Source organism: Herpailurus yagouaroundi, unplaced genomic scaffold, assembly GCF_014898765.1.
Source record: "Herpailurus yagouaroundi ecotype Mexico unplaced genomic scaffold, PumYag 163, whole genome shotgun sequence".
NCBI classification, from domain to species: domain Eukaryota; kingdom Metazoa; phylum Chordata; class Mammalia; order Carnivora; family Felidae; genus Herpailurus; species Herpailurus yagouaroundi.
The window spans coordinates 3,135,244-3,149,356 of NW_024412404.1; the positions used below are offsets into that span (position 1 = coordinate 3,135,244).

Below are 14,113 nucleotides of genomic sequence, written 5' to 3' on the forward strand. Positions count from 1 at the left end.
ATTTAGTTAATCATGCAGTTATTTTAGCTACATGAAGCCAAACAACTGGTTTCAATCTTATTTCCTTCTGCTTCATTGATTGATGAGATTCAACCTGTAGTTCTGACATCATGTGTGTGACCTAAATCACATTCTTGTACATTCTAGAAATGGCTTTAATTGAGTATTTAATGGATTATTTGCTCCATTCGAAAGACCTTTCTTTGCACGTACGCATGTGAGGAGAATCGTAATCCAGCGATTATGTGTGCTTGGAGGGGGCTGTGCTTGTGTTGGGGCTTTTTCCTATGGTTGAATGGGGGTGGGTGATTTTAGGTCAGGCTCTGCAGAGTAGTTTCATGGCAGTGAAAGCTTGTTTCAATGATGGCCATTAGTGCATGATTTATTTCTTGTTTGTAGTTCTCCCGGGATCTACCCACGACTATTTGCTAGATATTGTGTCAGATAGGAATGAGTGTTCTGAAGTTAGAAAGACTCTTCTAAGTTTAAGAGGAAAGACTCTTAGGCAAGACATGTCACTTCCCTAAACTTCTGCTTCTTCATCAGTAAAGTGGTTTTTTGGTTAGAAGGAAATTAGGCAATGCAGTGGCTATTTTTATGTCTTCTGTGCTCATACCAATGGCCTTAGTATGTTGGACACACACACACATACACACACACACACACACCTTATTTTCCCATTAATTTTTCCTACTGATGAAAACCTTTTAAAAAACTCTTCCATTCAAAAGGATATGGAAGCTGCTAATAGTGTCTGGCATATGATTTTTGGTTAAAAAAATGTTCATCTATTTTTCTTGTACTAGAGATTTGGGTTCCAAGAAGAGGTCCACAGGGACCTTCTGATCTTGTGTGAAAGACCATGTGAGAAAAGTTCTTGGAGATGGGCTGGCGTTTCCTCTCCCTGCGGCTCCAGGACTTGGTGGCAATGACAAATGGCTACTCAATGTGGTTTTCCAAAGTCTTCTTTAAAACAAGCCAAAGATTTCCTGTTTGATTTGGCTGTTTACTGTGATTCTTACATGAAAAGAAAGGTTTGGCAAGAAGAGATTTCAGAATTTTACCACAAGGGAGCTTCCAAGAGTCAGTGTGTCACTGGGCAGTCATTCAATCTGCCGGAGCAGTATCACTGAAACTCAGCTTGAATAGTCCCCACTTCTCTGCGGACCGCATCTCTGAGAACAGCTTTTTAGACTCACACGTGGGTTGCAAGCGCATTCACATCCTTAAAACTGTTTTAACTTTTATTTTGGAATCATTTCAGACTTACAGGAAAGCTACAAAAATAGCACAGTTTTTCCCACAATAACATTGTATATAACCATGGAGAATTCCATTCTTATTAATTCAATGCCTATGATACACCTTGAAATTTTGTTGATAATAATATTCTTCATTCTTTTCAAAATCCTATGACTAGGTGGAATGAATATTTTCTTCATATTTATGAATGAGGAAATTGAGACATAGGTCACAGAGCCAGCTAGGGCTGAGTCAGAACTGAACTTGGTGTACTTGACTCCTTACCATGACATCTTTTAATTGAAATTTATTATTTTTTATTAAGAGGTAGATATAAATAAGTGTTCAGAGTAATGTGAATCATCACTTTGGTTGTTGGTGGGCTAATAAAATGCTGGATGCATCCACATACTCCCACTAACATTTAGTTCATTCCCCTCCTCTAAATATCTCTAGAACCTATTTCCTGCTTCAAATACTACAACTGCTAGCTGGAATATATATCTTCTCCTTCCTTTACCTGTACTTTCACACAAATTCCTTATTCATCTCCCTGACTCCACACTGTTGTCAGAGAAATCATTCTAAACCACACATCTAAACATGTCATTCTTCTGTTTAAACTCCTTCAGTGGGCTCTTTTGTACTGTCTACTCATACCATACAGGGCATTAAACATCCATCATCACCTTCAATCTACACAACAACTGTACAGAGTAGGCATTTTGTGATTACGTTAATTTGATAGGTTTCTGCTTTGAGATCATGTAGAAGCTAAATGGTTGAGCCAGAATTTGAACTAGAGAGTGTCAGATTACTCAGGTTTCCTGAGGCAGTCAGCTCAGATTCTGGCTTGACTTTAGATTGTCTTTATATCAGCTTGGTTCTTTGTACCCTGTGCTTAGCTACACCAAACTTCTTCCCCTACTTTTTTCTTCATACCACCATGCTTGTTCAAATATGGGGCTGTCTCTCTCTGAAAGGACCTTCCATGTCTTCTCTGTTTAGCCAGACCTAGCTCAAATTCACAGTGGCATGCCAGGGGTGGTGGTGGTGACGGTGGGGACAGTTCACCTGGGTGTGGTCAGAAGCCAGTGCATTGGTTGTAGACTGTTTAACACAAAACAAAACTGACTAAAAGTTGTCTGCTTTTATTAGCACCATGTGCCAGCAATTGTAGTGTTAGGGACAAGACTCCATTCTGTGGCATACTCCCTGGCAAATTTATCACCTGTTTTGTTTTTTCCAGCTTTATTGAGATATGATTGATAATTCAATAAGCATTATGTATCTCATTATAACACCGTGCAAGTTTAGGGTATATATCACGTTGATTTGATACATATATATTACAATATGATTATCACCTTAGTGTTTGCTAACATCTCTTTCACATTACATAACTTCCATTTCTTTTTTTGTGGTGAGAACATTTAAGATCTACTCTCTTAGCAACATCAAGTATCTAGTACATTATTGTTATTCATAATCATAATGCTGTGCATTATATCTCCAGGATGCATTTATCCTATAACTGGAAGTTTGTACTCTTTGACCAACATCTTCCCAACTGCCCACCTAACCCCCTTCAAGACTCTGGTAACCACCATTCTACTCTGTACCTATGACTTGCACTTCTTCAATTTCATATTTAAGTAATCTCATACAGTAATTGTCTTTCTCTCTCTGACTTATTTCACTTAGCATAATGCCCTCAAGATCTACCTATTTTGTTGCAAATGGCAGGATTTTATTCTAATGGTCAAATAACATTTCATTGTATATATGTATATATAACACATTTCCTTTAACCTTTGGTGGACAGTTAGGTTGTTTCTGTATCTCGGCCATTGTGAATGATGCTAAAATGAACATGGAGTGAAGATATCTGTCTGTATCCTGTTTTCACTTCCTGTAGATATATACCCAGAAGTGGGACTACTGGATCCCATGGTAGTTCTATTTTTAATTTTTTGAGGAACCTTCATGCTTTTTCCATAGCGGTACCAATTTACATCCCCACCAACAGTGTGCAAGAATTCTTTTTTCCATTTCCTTGCCAGCATTTGTTAGCTTTTGTCTTTTTGATGATAGCCATTCTAACACGGGTGAGATGATACCTCATTGTATCTTTGATTTGTATCTCCCTGAGGGTTAGTATTGTTGGGCATCTTTTTATGTGCCTGTTGGCTATTTTTGTGTCTACTTTGGAAAACTGTCTGTTTAGTCCCTCTGCCCATTTTTAAATTGGGTTGCTTTTTTTTTTGTTACTGAATTATGTGAGTTCTTTATATATGTTGGATATTAACATCTTACTAGACCTGCATCACAAACATTTGTCATCTGCAAATGTTTTCTCCCATTCCATAGGTTGTTTTTTCATATTGTTTATTATTTCTTTTGATGTGCAGAAGCTTTTTAGTTTTGTGTAGAATTGCTTATTTGTTTTTGCCTTGTTGCTTGTGTTTTTGGTGTCATATCTAAAAAATCATCACCAAGACCAATGTCAAGGAGCTTTCCCCTATTCAGGAGATGTATAACTTCAGGTCATATGTTTAAGTCTTCCATTCATTTTGAGTTAATTTTTGTGAGTGGTGTAAAATAGGGATCCAATTTCATTCTTCTGCATGTGGTTATTCAGTTTTCCCAGCACAATTTGTTGAAATAATATTCTACGAGAACGCTAAGAAGACACAATAGAAAAAGGATAGTGTGTTGGGAAAACAGAGCCTGATGTGAAGTTCAAACTCACAGACCGTGAGATCACGACCTTTGCTGAAGTCGGATGCTTAAACCAGCCAGGTGCCCTCCAAATAGTATTTTGATCATTATAGATTTGTAGTATAGTTTGAAATCAGGAGGTATAGTGCTTCCTCCTTTGTTCTTATTTAGAATTGCTTTGGCTATACACAAATTTTAGGATTTTAGGATTGTTTCCTCTATTTCTGAGAAAAATGTCACTGGAATCTTGATAAGGATTGCATTCTATCGATTGCTTTGGGTAGTATGGACATTTTAACAATATTTACTCTTCCGACCCATGAACACAGAATATATTTCTATTTGTCTGTATCTTATTCAGTTTTTTGTCAGTGTGTAGTTTTTAGTATACAGATCTTTCACCTCTTTAAATTTATTTATAATTATTTATTATTTTTGATGCTATTGTTAATGGGGTTGTTTTCTTTTTCAGATATTTCATTGTTAGTGTATAGAAACACAACCGATTTCAGTATGTTGATTTTATATCCTGCAACTTTACTAAATTCATTGATTAGTTCTTACAGTTTTTGAGTGGAGTCTTTAGGCTTTTCCATATATACTGAGCCACTCAGGTGTCCCTGGATGCATTTTATTTCTTTAAATTTTTTTTTCATTTTTTAAATTTATTTTTGAGAGAGAGGGCCAGAGTATGAGTGGTGGAGGAACAGAGACAGAGGGAGACACAGAACCTGAAGCAGGCTCCAGGCTCCAAGCTGTCAGCACAGAGACCAATGTGGGGCTTGAGCCCATGAACTGTGAGATTATGACCTGAGCTGAAGTCAAACGCTTAACTGAGCCACCCAGGTGCCCCAATTTTATTTATTTTTTAATTGAAGTATAATTAACATACAGTGGTGTATTAGTTTCAGATGTACAATATAATAATTCTACAATTCTATACATAGTGTCCATCATGCTTAAACTCCTTTTTCTATTTCACCCATCCCCCTACTTACTTTTCTTCTGGCAACCACCAGTTTGGTCTCTATATTAAGAGTCTGTTTTTTGGGGTCCTTGGTTGGCTCAGTTGGTTGAGCATCTGACTCTTGATTTCAGCTCAAGCCATGATCCCTTGGTTGTGGGGTCAAGTCCCACACTGGACTCTGTGCCTAGTATGGAGCCTGCTTAAAATTCTCTTTTTCCCTCTGCTCCTCTCCCCCCACTGACATGCTCTCTCTCTCTCAAAAAGAAAAAAGGAAAAGAAAAAAAATACTCTGGTTTCTATTTCTTTGTCTCATTTTTTTTGTTCATTTGTTTTGTTTCTTAAATTCCACATATGAATGAAATCATATAGTATTGTCTTTCTCTGTCTGACTTATTTCACCTAACATTATACCCTCTAGGTCCATCCATGTTGTAAAAGGCAGTATCTCATTCTTTTTTATGGCTGAGTAATATTCTATTACACACACACACACACACACACACAAACACACACACACACACCACATCTTCTTTATCCATTCATCAGTCAGTGGACACTTGTGTTGCTTCCATATCTTGACTATTATAAATTATGCTGAAATGAACATAGGAGTACATATATCTTTTTTGTTTTCTTTGGGAAAATAGTAGTGGAATTATTGCATCATATGGTATTTCTATTTTTAATATTTTGGAGAATATCCATATTCTCCCAGGTTGCAGTCCCACCAACAGTGCATGAGAGTGTCTTTTTTCCACACCCTCACCAATACTTGTTGTTTCTTGTCTTTTTGATTCTAGTTATTCTGATAGGCATAATGTGATATTTCATTGTGGTTTTGGTTTGCATTTCCCTGATGATGAATGATGTTGAGCATCTTTTCATGTGTTTGTTGGCCATCTGTGTGTCTTCCTTGGAAAAACGTCTATTCAGGTCCACTGCCCATTTTAATCAGATTATTATTGTTATTATTAGGTGTTGAATTGTATAAGTTCTTTATATATTTTGGATGCTAGCCCCTTATTGGATATATCATTTGGAAATATCTTTTCCCATTCAGTAGGTTGCCTTGTCATTTTGTTGGTGGCTTCCTTCATTGTGCAAAAAGCTTTTTATTCTGGTATAGTCCCAAGTTTATTTTTGCTTTTGTTTCCTTTGCTTGAGGAGACATAGCTAGAAAAATGTTTCTACAGCCAATGAATGTCAAAGAAATTACTGCCTATGTTTTCTTCTAGAAGTTTTATGGTTTTAGGTCTCACATTTTAGGGCCTTTTGATTTAAAGTCCATTTGATTTTATTTTTGTGTTTGTGGTAAAAAGGTGGTCCAGTTTCATTCTTTTGCATGTTTCTTTCCAGTTTTCCCAACACCATTTCTTGACCAGACTGTCTTTTCCCCATTGCATATTTCTTGCCATTAATTGTGGGTTTATTTCTAGGCTCTCTGTTCTGTTCTATTGATCTATGTGTCTGTTTTTGTGCTGGATGACTTTTATTTCTTTTTCATGCTTGATCGTTTTAGTACAGACTTCCAGTACTCTGTTGAATAGGAGTGATGAGAGTTGGTACCCTTTTCTTGGTCTTGGTCTTAGAAGAAAGGCTCTCAACGTTTCACTGTTGGTATGATGTTAGTTGTTGGCTTGTCATATATGGCTTGCATTGTGTTGAGATATGTTCCTTCTATAACCAGTTTGTTGAGTTTTCATCACCTCTTGCTTCTGCAGTGTTTAGGATAGATCTCTATTAGAACTGTTGGTGGGAGGGCAGGGAAGAGGGGAAAATGGGTGATGGGCATTGAAGAAGGCGCTTGTTGGGATGAGCACTGGGTACTGTATGTAAGCGATGAATCACAGGAATCTACCCCAAAAGCCAAGAGCACACTGTATACACTGTATGTTAGCCAACTTGACAATAAGTTATATAGATATACTTTTTCAATGACAAAAATATCACAAACCTTTAGACAATAAATTATATCTAAAAAAAAAAAAGAACTGCTGGGATATCATGTTACAGCTGCTTAATTATCTCACACAGACCACAGGCTCCTTGAGGACAATAATATTATCTCAGACATCTTGGTGTTCTCAGTGCTGAGTACAAGCCTAGAGTATTTGTATGAATGAGTTAAAAGTCCAAGGATTATTCCTTTTATATCCTTCCTTGGAAGTACTTTCTTATTAGTAATATGTATTTATACTTTCTGTTCCAAAGAAATTTTGCGCAGGAGCATTTAGTATTTTTAAATTATATAATTGCATGTTATAACCACTGACTTAAAAAATTATGTGAAACCATTTTTAATAGTTTTTTTAATTTTAGAGAGAAAGAGAGAGCTCAGGGGAGGGAGGGAAGGAGAGAGAGAGAGAGAGAGAGAGAGAGAGAGAGAGAGAGAGAGAAACTTAAGCAGATTCCACGCTCAGGGCAGAGCCTGACGTGGGGCTCAATGCCACAACCCTGGGATTGTGACCTGAGCTGATTCAAGATTCAGATGCTTTCAGGGAAATAAAAATCAAAGCCACACTGAGATACCATCTCACACCAGTCAGAGTGGCTAAAATGAACAAATCGGGAAACTATAGATGCTGGTGAGGATGTGGAGAAATGGGAACCCTCTTGTACTGTTGGTGGGAATGCAAATTGGTACAGCCACTCTGGAAAACAGTGTGGAGCTTCCTCACAAAATTAAAAATAGAACTACCCCATGACCCAACAATAGCACTGTTAGGAATTTACCCAAGGGATGCAGGAGTGCTGTTTCAAAGGGACACATGCACCCTAAAGTTTGTAGCAGCACTATTGACAATAGCCAAAGTATGGGAAGAGCACAAATGTCCATTGATGGATGAATGGATAAAGAAGATGTGATTTATATGTACAATGGATTACTACTTGGCAATGAGAAAGAATGAAATCTGGCCATTTGCAGCAACGTGGATGCAACTGGAGGGTATCATGCTAAGTGAAATAAGTCAGTCAGAGAAAGACAGGTATCATATGTTTTCCCTCACATGTGGATCTTGAGAAACTTAACAGAAGACCATGGGGGAAGGGAAGGGGAAAATACAGTTACAAAGAGGGAGGGAGGCAAACCATAAGAGACTCTTAAATACAGAGAACAAACTGAGGATTAATGGGGGATGTGGCAGTGGGGAAAGTGGGTGATAGGCATTGAGAAGGACACTGTTGGGATGAGCACTGGGTTTTATATGGAAGCCAATTTGACAATAAATTATATTAAAAAAATGATTCAGATGCTTAACTGATGGAGTCACACCCAAACGCCCCATGAAGCCATTTAAAAAAAATAAAATCTGGGGGCTCCTGGGTGGCTCAGTCGGTTAAGAGTCCGACTTTGGCTCAGGTCATGATCTCGCAGTTCGTGAGTTCAAACCCTGCGTCAGGCTCTGTGCTGATGGCTCAGAGCCTGGAGGCTGTTTCAGATTCTGTGTCTCCCTCTCTCTCTGACCCTCCCCCGTTCATGCTCTGTCTCTCTCTGTCTCAAAAATAAAGGTTAAAAAAAAAATTAAAAAAAAATAAAAAAATAAAATCTGGATATTCTAAAGACTTGGAGCCTTTAGTTGAGTAGCATTAAAATGACATATTCTGGGGCTCTTGATAGCATTATATCGATGAGTACAAGCTTTGGAGTCCAATAGACCAGAGGCCAAGTCATGGCTATTGCCTTTCACATTACAGTGACTGTGGGCAACTTATTATCTCTGGCACTTAATTTTCTCAGTGCTGTGAAAAATAACTATATAAATATAGATAGTGTGTCTATGTTTATTAGTAGGGTCTGGTACATAAAACTACTAATGATTATTGGTTTTCAAAATTTTGACCTAATTAGGAATATTTCACATGAACATTTTTAAGAGATCAAGAAGAAAAAGGCAACTTCATAGTGGAGTGTTTCCATAGGTATTACCTTGATTTTGGTCCACTGAAATGTTAACCTTGCAACTGATCATTATGCTAGGATGTTAGACCGAGGAGATAATATTTATCTTGACAATGGTTTAATACCTAAAGGCTACAAATATAAATTTTGGTAAAAGTGCTACCTTGTTCATATTGAAAATAGGGTTTACTTGGAATGACCATAGTAGAAGCCCTATTATCCGATGTGATTGGCACTGGTCAAAAAATTTGTCAGTAAATTGAAAGGGGATTCATGATTAATGATTAGTCAACATTACTAATCACCAGGGAAATGCAAATCAAAACCTCAGTGAGACATCACCTTACACCTGTCAGAATAATTAGAATAAAAGAGACATAAGTGTTGGGGAGGATGTGGAGAAAAAGGAAACCTCATTCACTGTTGGTGGGACAGTGACTGTGAAATTGGTACAGCCACTGTGAAAAACAATATGGAAGTTCCTCAAAAAATTAAAAATAGAAATACTATTTGATCTTGTAATTCTGCTACTGGGTATTTACCCAAAGAAAACAAAAACAGTAATTCAAAATGATATATGCATCACTATGTTTATTTCACCATTATTTACAGTAGCCAAGATATACAAGCATCTTAAGTATTTATGGATAAATGATTGGATACGGAGGATGTGGTACACACACACACACACACACACACACACACACACACATACTGGAATACTACAAAGCATTAAAAAGGATGAGATTGTACCATTTCTTTTTTGCTTTGTAATCAGTATATTAAGGAGACATTCATATAGTTCAAGAATTGCTTAATTCTGATATCCTGATTCAAGCTTGTGAACATAACTTATAAACATACAATTAAAGCTATGCATCATAATTTACTATACTACCAACATTTAAATTATGGGGTGTAAGTTAAATGGTTTAAAGTAAGCCTGTAACATACCTAAGAAACACCTTCCTAGCTCATACATGCAAATTCACTTCTCCATGCAAATGTCTCTTCACTTTAAGTTACCCTGCTCCCAAAGTCATTACTCTGAAGCTTATCATGGTACAAAAAGAAGGAAAAAAAGTGTAACCAGGACTGATTTTATATGTATACAAAATGTAAATAAATATAAAAAATATACATAAGATATAAAATTTTATATAATATATATAAGATGGCACAGGAGAAGGGAATGCAGTTCTATAAGTGCAAGCCCTCGAATGGCAGATTATGATAAATGCTTCTTTAGCAAGGTACCTTTCCACCACTGATACCACAGGCCCAATTAATCACACAACATGCCATCTTCAAATAACAGTTGAGGCAATAGAATAATTGCAGAAGCATCACAATCAATCCCACTGAATAGAACTACAGACCAACACTTCCCTACAAGTTAAGTTCTTCTTCTGACTGCCAATTAAACACAAGTTTTAACTTCATAGTTTGCCAATTAAGGGTCATACACTGAAATCAATACATACACTTAGCATTTCAGTCTAAACTATTTCAGGTACCTAGAGCTGAAATCAGTTACAAGGTATGGCCTAACAAATGCTAGGGGAGATTTTTTTTTTTTTAAAGTAGTTTTTACGAGTGTTAAACTTATCTTGCACACTGAAGTCATCATACATATGGGGCAAAGGCAGAGTTTTAATATTTGAGTTTATTCTTCATTTAACTTTTAAAACATTACAATAGTTGAATATTAAAACAAAAACAATGAGCTATGATTACAGTCCTTCTCTCATTCACTACTGCATACAAGATGCCAGCAGGTTATTCACAGGCCCCATTAAGAGGTCTGACACTGAACACCATCCCCAGGAAGATGTTCATCATTCTCATATGCTTCTCCATTGTGATGGTGCCATCTTTCCTGATTTGGACAAAAGTCCACCAGTTCTACCTGGTCCATTTTATCAGTCTCTTCTACTTCCTTCTTCTCAGATAGGAGTTTTTCTAGCAAAGAGTTTATCAGGAGAGAGAAAGCCGCTCTCAGGAAAGTTTACCTTAATTTCGATGATTAGGTGACCCTTTTCATATTCACCCTACAATAAATTGGCACGGCTTCGTTTAGCACACTTGATATCTCTCTGCTGACAGTCTGACCTGGATGAGAGGTGATGACAATGGTTCTGTTGTCACGGGTAGATATTGGCTTTTGAAAGCCATACAGTGCTTCAACCAGCTGTATGTCCATATAAAAGAGAAGATCCTCTCCTCACCAAGTAAAAACAGCATGGCCCTTCTGATCTAAAATAATGATAATAGCTCGTGGTTCCAGTCCTGGTTCTTAGTCTCCTTCACCATGGAATGTTATTTTCTGGCCATCTTTCATGCCCTTGTCAATATGAACTTCTAGAATCTTCCTTTCTCGAATTCTCTTCCTTCTATTGCAGCTTTTACATCTATCTTTAGGACTGATCCATTCCCTAGGGTCCTGGCTCTCAATGCACACAGATTGAATTTGCTGAACCATTCCAGGTCCTGTCTGATGAATTCTTATTTGCACTCTAGTACCTCAGCCATTGGGACAACATTCTACCACTCCTTTCTTACCACCTTGGCCTTCACATTTGTCGCAAATCACATTCTTCTACAGAACTGGGTTTTTTTTTTTTTAATTTTTTTTTCAACGTTTATTTATTTTTTGGGACAGAGAGAGACAGAGCATGAATGGGGGAGGGGCAGAGAGAGAGGGAGACACAGAATCAGAAACAGGGTCCAGGCTCCGAGCCATCAGCCCAGAGCCTGACGCGGGGCTCGAACTCACGGACCGTGAGATCGTGACCTGGCTGAAGTCGGACGCTTAACCGACTGCGCCACGCAGGCGCCCCTACAGAACTGGTTTTCTTATTGCACTGTTACATAAATCTCCTAAGGTTACAGAGAGCTGATGTACAACATTTTCACCTCTCCCTTCTCTCTGCATCCTTCCTCCTCCTCCAAAAAACATATCAAAGGTGTCCATGGGAGAGTCCAAACCACTGCCTGCTCCACCTTCTTTAATTGCCTGTTCTCCTCCTTTGTCATATAATTCCCTTTTCTTTGCATCAGAGAGCACTTCATAAGCTTGAGAAATCTGCTTAAACTTCTCTCCTTCATTTGGATTCTTGTCAGGGTGGTACTTCAAAGCCAGTTTCCTGTAAGCCTTTTTCAATTCTTCCTGGGTAGCACTGGGTTTGACCCCCAAACATCACAGTAAGTAGTTTCTTTCACCATTTTCTACAGCAGGTGAGCAGGCCAAGGTTGGTGTGAGGGAGTGGGAAGGAGCTCATTCCTGGGTGTAGTTTGGGCAGCCGTGGCTCCTCCACTTCTGACCAAGCATTCTGGAAAGTTCTGCCCAAGATTGTACCATTTGAGACAACATAGATGGACAAAGAATGTGTAATGCTAAGTGAAATAAGTCAGACTAAGAAAAACAAATACCATATGATTTCAGTCATATGTGAAATCTAAAAAAAACGAATGAACAAAGAAACAAAAAGCAGAATCAGATCAATGAATACAGAGAACAAACTAATGGCTGCTAGAGGGTGGACAAGATGGGTGAAAGGGAGGGAGATATAGGCTTCCAGTTATGGAATGAATAAGTCATGGGGATAAAAGGCAAAGCATAGAGAATGTCATGAGTGACATTATAACAATGTTGTATGGTGACATGGTAGCTATGCTTGTGGTGAGCATAGCATGATGTATAGAATTGTCCAATCACTATGCTGTACACCTGAAACTAATGTAACAATGTATGTCAACTATATTCACATAGGAACATAAAAGAAAGGACTCATGAAAACAATATATACATGTTTTGTTTTTTGAAATTAATTAATTAATTAATTTTTAAAGTTGATTTATTTATTTTGAGAAAGAGCGAGAGAGCAAGAGCACAAGCAGGTGAGGGGCAGAGAGAGAGAGAGAGAGAGAGTGGGAGACAGAATTCAAAGCAGCCTCTGTGCCATCAATGCAGAGCCCGATGAGGGGCTCTAACACATGAACCATGAGATCATGACCTGGGTTGAGATCAATAGTCAGATGCTTAACCGACTGAGCCACCCAGGTGCCCCAATATATACATGTATTAAATATTCATGTTGTTCACTAATATTTGATGAAGAGTCAAGGCCCCTCTTTTCAGTGTTCTGAGGAGAGCTCGGTCATCTTCCTTGCGTCCTGCATACCCACAAGACACTGTCTCCTGTGTCTCCTAGTTTTAATTTACTAAAAGCAGAGCTAGAAGTTAAGGGGTTGTGAGGTCTGCCTGGATTGTTAAATATACCTCACACTCTTTCACAAATATCTTACCACAATAATTTTCTTGCCTTTGTCAACTCTTTCTGAAGTATTCGACCAGGTTTTCATAGAATCCCCAAACTCCCACACTGCTATTGCATCAGTTTGTGTACATTTAATTAAGTTATGTAATTGCAATAGCAAGAAAACTGGCATAAACTGACTTGAGAGAAACATAGAGAACTCAGAGTGAACATTAAACATATGTGTGGGCATTCTAGAAACTAACCTACTAGTGGTAATTGTCCAATGTAAAATCAGTCAGATATTTTACAGAGAAAAGGAACCCATGGCTTAGTCAAGTGGACTGGTTAAGTGGAAGTGATCAGGATCATCAGCTGGGTTTAATCTTGAGCGCTTAGCTTCCTTCTATGAACTGAACTTTGCTTATTAGAAATGCTGTGAGATTCTGAGCTTTTGACCCTTGAAGTGTTTTAAACTTTCATGACCTTGTTAGGTTATTTCAAGGCAATTCAATTTAGGACGTTGGGTGGTATTTGAATTTTCTCTCTTGCCAACCCATTTCTTTTTTCATGATCTCCTCTAATCCACGTGCCCCAATAAAAATACTAGTTTAATTTTAAAATGCGAGATAGATGAACAATCCTATCCTGTGGAAACAGCGTCTGCCAAACGCTTGCTGAGGAAAAACCACCCATAACATCCTGACTCTCAGCTGCACTCATATCCCTGGATCCTTCCTGAGCAGTCAAGCTTTTAAGAATACCTCCTGACACTTTTACCTAATTTGATGTTGAAAGTTTTAATGCAAGCCACAGAAAATGGATCTTTTGTCAATTTACATAAAGTCTCTTTTGGTCTCTTATTAGTACAAGTATTTTCTTAAATAGGAAAATTCAGTTCTCTTTGTTTAGACTAGCATCCATATTTCAAAGGATTATGAAATAAGTGTTTGATACAGAAGAGATAAAAAGAAGGCGCCCATTTGAAAATCTTGATATAATTGATCTGATAAATTCTTAACT

General features: G+C 37.8%; 1 pseudogene; it reads right to left on the minus strand.

Annotated features, from left to right (window-relative positions):
• Positions 1-10,626: 10,626 nt before the first annotated feature.
• Positions 10,627-12,056, minus strand: LOC121037500 (dnaJ homolog subfamily A member 1-like; annotated as a pseudogene).
• Between the last annotated feature and the right edge of the window lie 2,057 nt (positions 12,057-14,113).